Below are 10468 nucleotides of genomic sequence, written 5' to 3'. Positions count from 1 at the left end.
TTTGCACATTAAACCAATAACTCGCAATCGCCAAGCCGAATTAACATGGCTCGTCATTAGCAGCTATCCTTAATCTCTACCCATATGTAGTGTATAAAACAGGCATATTAAGGGGCAGGGCTTTGGCAAGAGTTTTGATTCAGTGGCCTATTGATAGTGATCTATGTACATGGGGAAAAATTTCAAAGAAAGATTATACTTTTAATTTAAATTTAATTGTAATTGGATTTGAAGGAGGGACTGACCCTTTACTACCATTCAAAAGTTTGGGGCCACTCATGCTGTTTTCATGGAAAGCAAGGACATTTCTGTCTGTAACATAATTGCAAAAGGCTTTCTAATGATCAATTAGACTTTAAAACGGAAACTTCGATCAGCAAACACAACGTGCCATTGGAACACAGTAGTGATGGGAGTGATAAAGGGCCTCTGTATGCCTATAAAGATATTCCATTGTAACAATCAGCCGTTTCCAGCTACAATAGTCAGTTACACCAGCTTGATTTTGTTACTTTGTGCATAAGTTTAAATGAATCCTAAAATTCTATCAAATGCATTAAAAGGCAATTACATGGAAAACACTGGGAATGTCCATCCCTAAAGTGCTTGATCATGTTCACAAATATATTATTGGCTAAGGGGTATATTTTCCTTTTAAACACAGTTTAAACTGAAATTTGAATTACGAAAATGATTAAATGTCTGTATTCTTAACCTAAGAAAGGTTTATTCAACACTGAAAAAGAGGGCTAATATTTTGGGCAAATCACATACCCGGTTACTTCTGTATCTTCTAATAAAATAATTTCTCGGTGTATCTGGATCCTAGCTCCACAGCAACCCTTCGACATCCTGCTACCTTCTGGAGGTATCCCATGCTGTTGGAATGTATAAGGATATTAGAAATTATTTTTTGTAGTACAGCAATGAATGACTTGGCTTAATTGTCTACATATAAAAAGGAAACCTGTCCTTTATTGGTTGATGCCAGAGGAGCCCATTGCTCAGGGAGGCAGAGTGGCATATAGGGGGTTAAAAGAAAAACCAGGGAGTCAGAGTGGTATGTAGGCGTGTATAAGGCATATCTGGGGGGCAGAGTGGCAAATAGGGGGTCAAGAGGCATATCAGGGAGGCTGAGTGGCATATAGGGGTGTATAGGGCATATCTGGGGGTAGAGTGGCATATAAAGGGGTATAAAGCATTTCTGGGGGGGGCAGGTTGGCAAATAGAAGGACATAAAAACTAAAAATGCATTTTTCTCAATCATAGCTTTTATTAAATAGGAAACAATAGTTTACATGAGAATTAATATTTACTAGTAAAACTTTTTTTCCCTCTAGGGTAGTCTTATATTCAGGCTTTTTCTTTTTTTCCTAAATGAATATTCAAATGTTGGGGATCGTCTTATAATTGAGCAAATGCGGGGTATATATATATAGATATATAGATATAGATATATACACACATACACCGCATTGGCCCGATTATGGGTCGTAGTAAAACAGTATTTTATCTAACAAACTATTATTATAAGGAACACATGTATTTTAACACATTTTGGGATCTATTATGCAGTTAGGCAGAATATGTTATATACAAACAGAAACGTGGAAAACCAATAACCATTTTAAGGTCCCCCTTTTAATCATAGTGCATCTTACTTATATATTTAGCCCCCCTAGATAAGCCACTCTGCCCCCCCCCCGACTTACCAGTGCATCTCCAGGCTTTCCTCCGTACTCCCTGGTGTCTACTGGAGGCAGCTGGGGGACGTCTGTTCCATGCGTGCAGACAACCTCCTCTACTGCTGGCCGGCACTTCCGCCGGGTCTTCTATGGTGGAGCACCGGAAGGTTATAACACTGGCTGCCAGAGAGAGGGATCCAGTTCCCCTGCACCTGCCCAGCGCCTGGAACTGCATGTCCTGGGCTTTGGGAGATAGGAATTGTGAATCCCTGCGCTAAACCCTGATTATAGGAAAAACTTGCGGCCTGTAGTCGGGCCAATACAGTATATTAAATATTATAGTGAATTAACTAAAAAATAGAAAAATGTTGGGTGCCATTAATATCCGGTCTTTAGATGACTCTCTGTGGGGTCCTAAACGGTGTGATTACAAAACATTGAAGTCTTGTTGTGTTAGACTTTAACCTCCTATTATGCTCATTTAAAAACAAAACAAGCTAAAGTGCAGCCAGGGCAAAACCCACCAGGGTTTTGTGGACCCACATAAATTTCCACTGCACCCATAATAAAGAAAAAAAAAAACTTATTATGATCATCTTTTATTTATATAGCGCCAAATTGCACCCACTCTGCACCTCCATAAATTGCACCTGCACCCATGTTGCGCCTAAAGGACTTCTTTCATTAATGTAATATTCTAAATATGTGCAGGAATATTTCTCTGTTAAACACATTACACAAACATACATATTCCACGGCTGCGGCTGCTGCTGCTGCTGCTGCTGCTTTATGGTGATGTGTTCAGTTACTTTGTTACATGTGAATAGCTGAGCGGATGAGTTTTGCAGCAGCTCGGATGTTATTAGAGTTTCAAGGATTTAAAGTAACGTGTAAGTCTAATGTAAATTCAACAAACATTAACACCCTGGTCATTTTATATGAATTTTCAAAAGATTTTTTTTTTTTTTTTTTTAAAGAAATCCACTAGAGTATTTACATCCATAAAGCAGTTAAGCAGAAGAGTCCTCTTTGTCACCTCACAGTGAATAGTGACATCACTGCCACTGTGAAGCAGGAGAACGTTCACCTGTTTACTCAGTGTAGTTGGGCGCCCGGCACTTGTAAGCAGCTATTCATAGCAGACTTGAAGTGTTGTTACCAACAACATCAGAGATTCTTGAGAATTAAAAGAGGAACCTTTTAAAAGGAAAGCTATGGGGGAGTGTTGTCTCCTCCTTGGACTAAGGTGGATTGGAAAGAGATGCTGCCCCAGAAAACTGCGGAAGCTTTTCAAACGAGTGAAAACATCTTCCGCTAACACCGCAAAAAGGAGTAAGGATCAGAACAAGGAGCACTTGGCCAGTAGAGTCCCTGTCCTCAAAGAGAAGAAAGAGAGTAGCAATACTCAGGAAGAAAGAGGGAGAGAGAGGAAGAGGACCAAACGTACTCCGAATGAGAGAGAGGAGAGCAGCCTGTGTCTCAGGGCAAATAAGACAACAAAACGCCCAAGAACCAGCACAGGCAGCTCGGAACATGAGAAAAAGCGGTGTAGATACAGCGAGAAAAGCAGACAGAGTCTGAGGCAGCAGGAGAAAGAAAGAGCAGGGGAACATCTGGAGGAGCGCAGAAGGGGAAAGGTTCCCATGAAAAGACGCAGGAGTATGGAGGAAAGCAGTCTTACTGCGAAAAGATTTCGGAGCCTTCTCCCCATGACGCTCTCCGGCTTCACCTTCCATTCGGTGCTGGGAGAAGGATCGTTTGGAAAGGTCATGTTGGCTTCTGTACCTAGAAGAAATTCCATGGTAGCGGTCAAAGCCATCCGCAAGAAAGCCATAAACCCCCAAGACTTACTTAAAGAGAGGAGGATGCTGGAGATGGCTCGAGACAGCCCATTCCTGTGTCACGGATATGCAGCCTTCCAAACTGAGACCTGCGGATTATTTGTAATGGAATATATGTCTGGTGGAAGCCTCCAGTCATATATGAATAGGGTGGGCTGCCTCACCGAGACCACAGCTGCATTTTATTCAGCTGAAATCATCTGTGGCATCCAGTTCCTCCACGCTCGGGGCGTTATACATCGAGACCTGAAGCCGGAAAACATCTTGCTTGACGGAGGGGGCCATGCGAAGATCTGCGATTTCGGTCTTGTTGCAGAAGGTATTTTTGGAACAGCAGAAACAGACGGAGAATGTGGAACATTCCTGTACATGGCCCCGGAAATCCATAACAACCAAACATACGGTGTTGCTGTGGACTGGTGGTCCTTTGGGGTGATGCTATTCCAGATGCTTAACGGGGCTTTACCATTCCATATAATCTATTCCATTCTACATGAAAGACCCCGGTATATCGAACGGCTCTCTGAAGAAGCTGGTGACATCTTGAAGCATCTTTTGAGGAAAGATCCTCAGTATCGCCTCGGGATCGCAGGATGTATCAGGCGGCATCCATTCTTCCAGAACATTGAGTGGGAGGATATAGAGAGCCGCCGTTCAACTCCCCCGTACCAGCCATCAACACCAAATCTCCGCTTGCAGACACTCCAGGAGATTCCATTAGATTTGGACACCACAGAGGACTCTTCATCTTACATGTCCTCTTCATGTGACATGTCCTCTGCATCTTGCACGTCCTCCTCATCAGGCAGCCAGAGTCTTTCTGGCTTTTCCTTTGTCACTCCAGACTGGATGGCCTGAAGGATGGATGGAGCCCTGGCCAAGTGTATTAAGATCGGTTGTTTCCAAGTAACATCATAAAATCATAATAAATTTGAGAAACACCTACATTTTTGTTATTGTTTCCTTCGTGTTCTATAACTACAGGTACCATTGTTTACATAGCTATAACCTCACAATAGAGCTTCTGCGTTTAAGACATCATACAGAGTTTGTGTATTGTAATTTATGGAGACAGGAATGTCCCAAATAAAACCGAATTTTAAGCAACCCACTTTATATGGCCCCAATGTAACTTAATTCATGTGATATCTGTGGTGACATAACAAGTATTGTTGTCAATGATTTGGACCTATATGTATACATTTGACTATGGATGTGTTAATGCTATTACCCTCACAGATGTGCCAGCCTGTAACAATGCACTATTAACACCATCACATCATAACCTCTTGCCTTTGCACATTAAACCAATAACTCGCAATCGCCAAGCCGAATTAACATGGCTCGTCATTAGCAGCTATCCTTAATCTCTACCCATATGTAGTGTATAAAACAGGCATATTAAGGGGCAGGGCTTTGGCAAGAGTTTTGATTCAGTGGCCTATTGATAGTGATCTATGTACATGGGGAAAAATTTCAAAGAAAGATTATACTTTTAATTTAAATTTAATTGTAATTGGATTTGAAGGAGGGACTGACCCTTTACTACCATTCAAAAGTTTGGGGCCACTCATGCTGTTTTCATGGAAAGCAAGGACATTTCTGTCTGTAACATAATTGCAAAAGGCTTTCTAATGATCAATTAGACTTTAAAACGGAAACTTCGATCAGCAAACACAACGTGCCATTGGAACACAGTAGTGATGGGAGTGATAAAGGGCCTCTGTATGCCTATAAAGATATTCCATTGTAACAATCAGCCGTTTCCAGCTACAATAGTCAGTTACACCAGCTTGATTTTGTTACTTTGTGCATAAGTTTAAATGAATCCTAAAATTCTATCAAATGCATTAAAAGGCAATTACATGGAAAACACTGGGAATGTCCATCCCTAAAGTGCTTGATCATGTTCACAAATATATTATTGGCTAAGGGGTATATTTTCCTTTTAAACACAGTTTAAACTGAAATTTGCATTACGAAAATGATTAAATGTCTGTATTCTTAACCTAAGAAAGGTTTATTCAACACTGAAAAAGAGGGCTAATATTTTGGGCAAATCACATACCCGGTTACTTCTGTATCTTCTAATAAAATAATTTCTCGGTGTATCTGGATCCCAGCTCCACAGCAACCCTTCGACATCCTGCTACCTTCTGGAGGTATCCCATGCTGTTGGAATGTATAAGGATATTAGAAATTATTTTTTGTAGTACAGCAATGAATGACTTGGCTTAATTGTCTACATATAAAAAGGAAACCTGTCCTTTATTGGTTGATGCCAGAGGAGCCCATTGCTCAGGGAGGCAGAGTGGCATATAGGGGGTTAAAAGAAAAACCAGGGAGTCAGAGTGGTATGTAGGCGTGTATAAGGCATATCTGGGGGGCAGAGTGGCAAATAGGGGGTCAAGAGGCATATCAGGGAGGCTGAGTGGCCTATAGGGGTGTATAGGGCATATCTGGGGGTAGAGTGGCATATAAAGGGGTATAAAGCATTTCTGGGGGGGGCAGGTTGGCAAATAGAAGGACATAAAAACTAAAAATGCATTTTTCTCAATCATAGCTTTTATTAAATAGGAAAAAATAGTTTACATGAGAATTAATATTTACTAGTAAAACTTTTTTTCCCTCTAGGGTAGTCTTATATTCAGGCTTTTTCTTTTTTTCCTAAATGAATATTCAAATGTTGGGGATCGTCTTATAATTGAGCAAATGCGGGGTATATATATATATAGATATATAGATATAGATATATACACACATACACCGCATTGGCCCGATTATGGGTCGTAGTAAAACAGTATTTTATCTAACAAACTATTATTATAAGGAACACATGTATTTTAACACATTTTGGGATCTATTATGCAGTTAGGCAGCATATGTTATATACAAACAGAAACGTGGAAAACCAATAACCATTTTAAGGTCCCCCTTTTAATCATAGTGCATCTTACTTATATATTTAGCCCCCCTAGATAAGCCACTCTGCCCCCCCCCGACTTACCAGTGCATCTCCAGGCTTTCCTCCGTACTCCCTGGTGTCTACTGGAGGCAGCTGGGGGACGTCTGTTCCATGCGTGCAGACAACCTCCTCTACTGCTGGCCGGCACTTCCGCCGGGTCTTCTATGGTGGAGCACCGGAAGGTTATAACACTGGCTGCCAGAGAGAGGGATCCAGTTCCCCTGCACCTGCCCAGCGCCTGGAACTGCATGTCCTGGGCTTTGGGAGATAGGAATTGTGAATCCCTGCGCTAAACCCTGATTATAGGAAAAACTTGCGGCCTGTAGTCGGGCCAATACAGTATATTAAATATTATAGTGAATTAACTAAAAAATAGAAAAATGTTGGGTGCCATTAATATCCGGTCTTTAGATGACTCTCTGTGGGGTCCTAAACGGTGTGATTACAAAACATTGAAGTCTTGTTGTGTTAGACTTTAACCTCCTATTATGCTCATTTAAAAACAAAACAAGCTAAAGTGCAGCCAGGGCAAAACCCACCAGGGTTTTGTGGACCCACATAAATTTCCACTGCACCCATAATAAAGAAAAAAAAAAACTTATTATGATCATCTTTTATTTATATAGCGCCAAATTGCACCCACTCTGCACCTCCATAAATTGCACCTGCACCCATGTTGCGCCTAAAGGACTTCTTTCATTAATGTAATATTCTAAATATGTGCAGGAATATTTCTCTGTTAAACACATTACACAAACATACATATTCCACGGCTGCGGCTGCTGCTGCTGCTGCTGCTTTATGGTGATGTGTTCAGTTACTTTGTTACATGTGAATAGCTGAGCGGATGAGTTTTGCAGCAGCTCGGATGTTATTAGAGTTTCAAGGATTTAAAGTAACGTGTAAGTCTAATGTAAATTCAACAAACATTAACACCCTGGTCATTTTATATGAATTTTCAAAAGATTTTTTTTTTTTTTTTTAAAGAAATCCACTAGAGTATTTACATCCATAAAGCAGTTAAGCAGAAGAGTCCTCTTTGTCACCTCACAGTGAATAGTGACATCACTGCCACTGTGAAGCAGGAGAACGTTCACCTGTTTACTCAGTGTAGTTGGGCGCCCGGCACTTGTAAGCAGCTATTCATAGCAGACTTGAAGTGTTGTTACCAACAACATCAGAGATTCTTGAGAATTAAAAGAGGAACCTTTTAAAAGGAAAGCTATGGGGGAGTGTTGTCTCCTCCTTGGACTAAGGTGGATTGGAAAGAGATGCTGCCCCAGAAAACTGCGGAAGCTTTTCAAACGAGTGAAAACATCTTCCGCTAACACCGCAAAAAGGAGTAAGGATCAGAACAAGGAGCACTTGGCCAGTAGAGTCCCTGTCCTCAAAGAGAAAAAAGAGAGTAGCAATACTCAGGAAGAAAGAGGGAGAGAGAGGAAGAGGACCAAACGTACTCCGAATGAGAGAGAGGAGAGCAGCCTGTGTCTCAGGGCAAATAAGACAACAAAACGCCCAAGAACCAGCACAGGCAGCTCGGAACATGAGAAAAAGCGGTGTAGATACAGCGAGAAAAGCAGACAGAGTCTGAGGCAGCAGGAGAAAGAAAGAGCAGGGGAACATCTGGAGGAGCGCAGAAGGGGAAAGGTTCCCATGAAAAGACGCAGGAGTATGGAGGAAAGCAGTCTTACTGCGAAAAGATTTCGGAGCCTTCTCCCCATGACGCTCTCCGGCTTCACCTTCCATTCGGTGCTGGGAGAAGGATCGTTTGGAAAGGTCATGTTGGCTTCTGTACCTAGAAGAAATTCCATGGTAGCGGTCAAAGCCATCCGCAAGAAAGCCATAAACCCCCAAGACTTACTTAAAGAGAGGAGGATGCTGGAGATGGCTCGAGACAGCCCATTCCTGTGTCACGGATATGCAGCCTTCCAAACTGAGACCTGCGGATTATTTGTAATGGAATATATGTCTGGTGGAAGCCTCCAGTCATATATGAATAGGGTGGGCTGCCTCACCGAGACCACAGCTGCATTTTATTCAGCTGAAATCATCTGTGGCATCCAGTTCCTCCACGCTCGGGGCGTTATACATCGAGACCTGAAGCCGGAAAACATCTTGCTTGACGGAGGGGGCCATGCGAAGATCTGCGATTTCGGTCTTGTTGCAGAAGGTATTTTTGGAACAGCAGAAACAGACGGAGAATGTGGAACATTCCTGTACATGGCCCCGGAAATCCATAACAACCAAACATACGGTGTTGCTGTGGACTGGTGGTCCTTTGGGGTGATGCTATTCCAGATGCTTAACGGGGCTTTACCATTCCATATAATCTATTCCATTCTACATGAAAGACCCCGGTATATCGAACGGCTCTCTGAAGAAGCTGGTGACATCTTGAAGCATCTTTTGAGGAAAGATCCTCAGTATCGCCTCGGGATCGCAGGATGTATCAGGCGGCATCCATTCTTCCAGAACATTGAGTGGGAGGATATAGAGAGCCGCCGTTCAACTCCCCCGTACCAGCCATCAACACCAAATCTCCGCTTGCAGACACTCCAGGAGATTCCATTAGATTTGGACACCACAGAGGACTCTTCATCTTACATGTCCTCTTCATGTGACATGTCCTCTGCATCTTGCACGTCCTCTTCATCAGGCAGCCAGAGTCTTTCTGGCTTTTCCTTTGTCACTCCAGACTGGATGGCCTGAAGGATGGATGGAGCCCTGGCCAAGTGTATTAAGATCGGTTGTTTCCAAGTAACATCATAAAATCATAATAAATTTGAGAAACACCTACATTTTTGTTATTGTTTCCTTCGTGTTCTATAACTACAGGTACCATTGTTTACATAGCTATAACCTCACAATAGAGCTTCTGCGTTTAAGACATCATACAGAGTTTGTGTATTGTAATTTATGGAGACAGGAATGTCCCAAATAAAACCGAATTTTAAGCAACCCACTTTATATGGCCCCAATGTAACTTAATTCATGTGATATCTGTGGTGACATAACAAGTATTGTTGTCAATGATTTGGACCTATATGTATACATTTGACTATGGATGTGTTAATGCTATTACCCTCACAGATGTGCCAGCCTGTAACAATGCACTATTAACACCATCACATCATAACCTCTTGCCTTTGCACATTAAACCAATAACTCGCAATCGCTAAGCCGAATTAACATGGCTCGTCATTAGCAGCTATCCTTAATCTCTACCCATATGTAGTGTATAAAACAGGCATATTAAGGGGCAGGGCTTTGGCAAGAGTTTTGATTCAGTGGCCTATTGATAGTGATCTATGTACATGGGGAAAAATTTCAAAGAAAGATTATACTTTTAATTTCAATTTAATTGTAATTGGATTTGAAGGAGGGACTGACCCTTTACTACCATTCAAAAGTTTGGGGCCACTCATGCTGTTTTCATGGAAAGCAAGGACATTTCTGTCTGTAACATAATTGCAAAAGGCTTTCTAATGATCAATTAGACTTTAAAACGGAAACTTCGATCAGCAAACACAACGTGCCATTGGAACACAGTAGTGATGGGAGTGATAAAGGGCCTCTGTATGCCTATAAAGATATTCCATTGTAACAATCAGCCGTTTCCAGCTACAATAGTCAGTTACACCAGCTTGATTTTGTTACTTTGTGCATAAGTTTAAATGAATCCTAAAATTCTATCAAATGCATTAAAAGGCAATTACATGGAAAACACTGGGAATGTCCATCCCTAAAGTGCTTGATCATGTTCACAAATATATTATTGGCTAAGGGGTATATTTTCCTTTTAAACACAGTTTAAACTGAAATTTGCATTACGAAAATGATTAAATGTCTGTATTCTTAACCTAAGAAAGGTTTATTCAACACTGAAAAAGAGGGCTAATATTTTGGGCAAATCACATACCCGGTTACTTCTGTATCTTCTAATAAAATAATTTCTCGGTGTATCTGGATCCCAGCTC

The sequence above is a fragment of the Spea bombifrons genome, chromosome 4 (genome assembly GCF_027358695.1).
Source record: "Spea bombifrons isolate aSpeBom1 chromosome 4, aSpeBom1.2.pri, whole genome shotgun sequence".
In the NCBI taxonomy this organism is placed as follows: Eukaryota; Metazoa; Chordata; class Amphibia; order Anura; family Pelobatidae; genus Spea; species Spea bombifrons.
Note: the sequence above shows the minus strand (reverse complement) of the source record.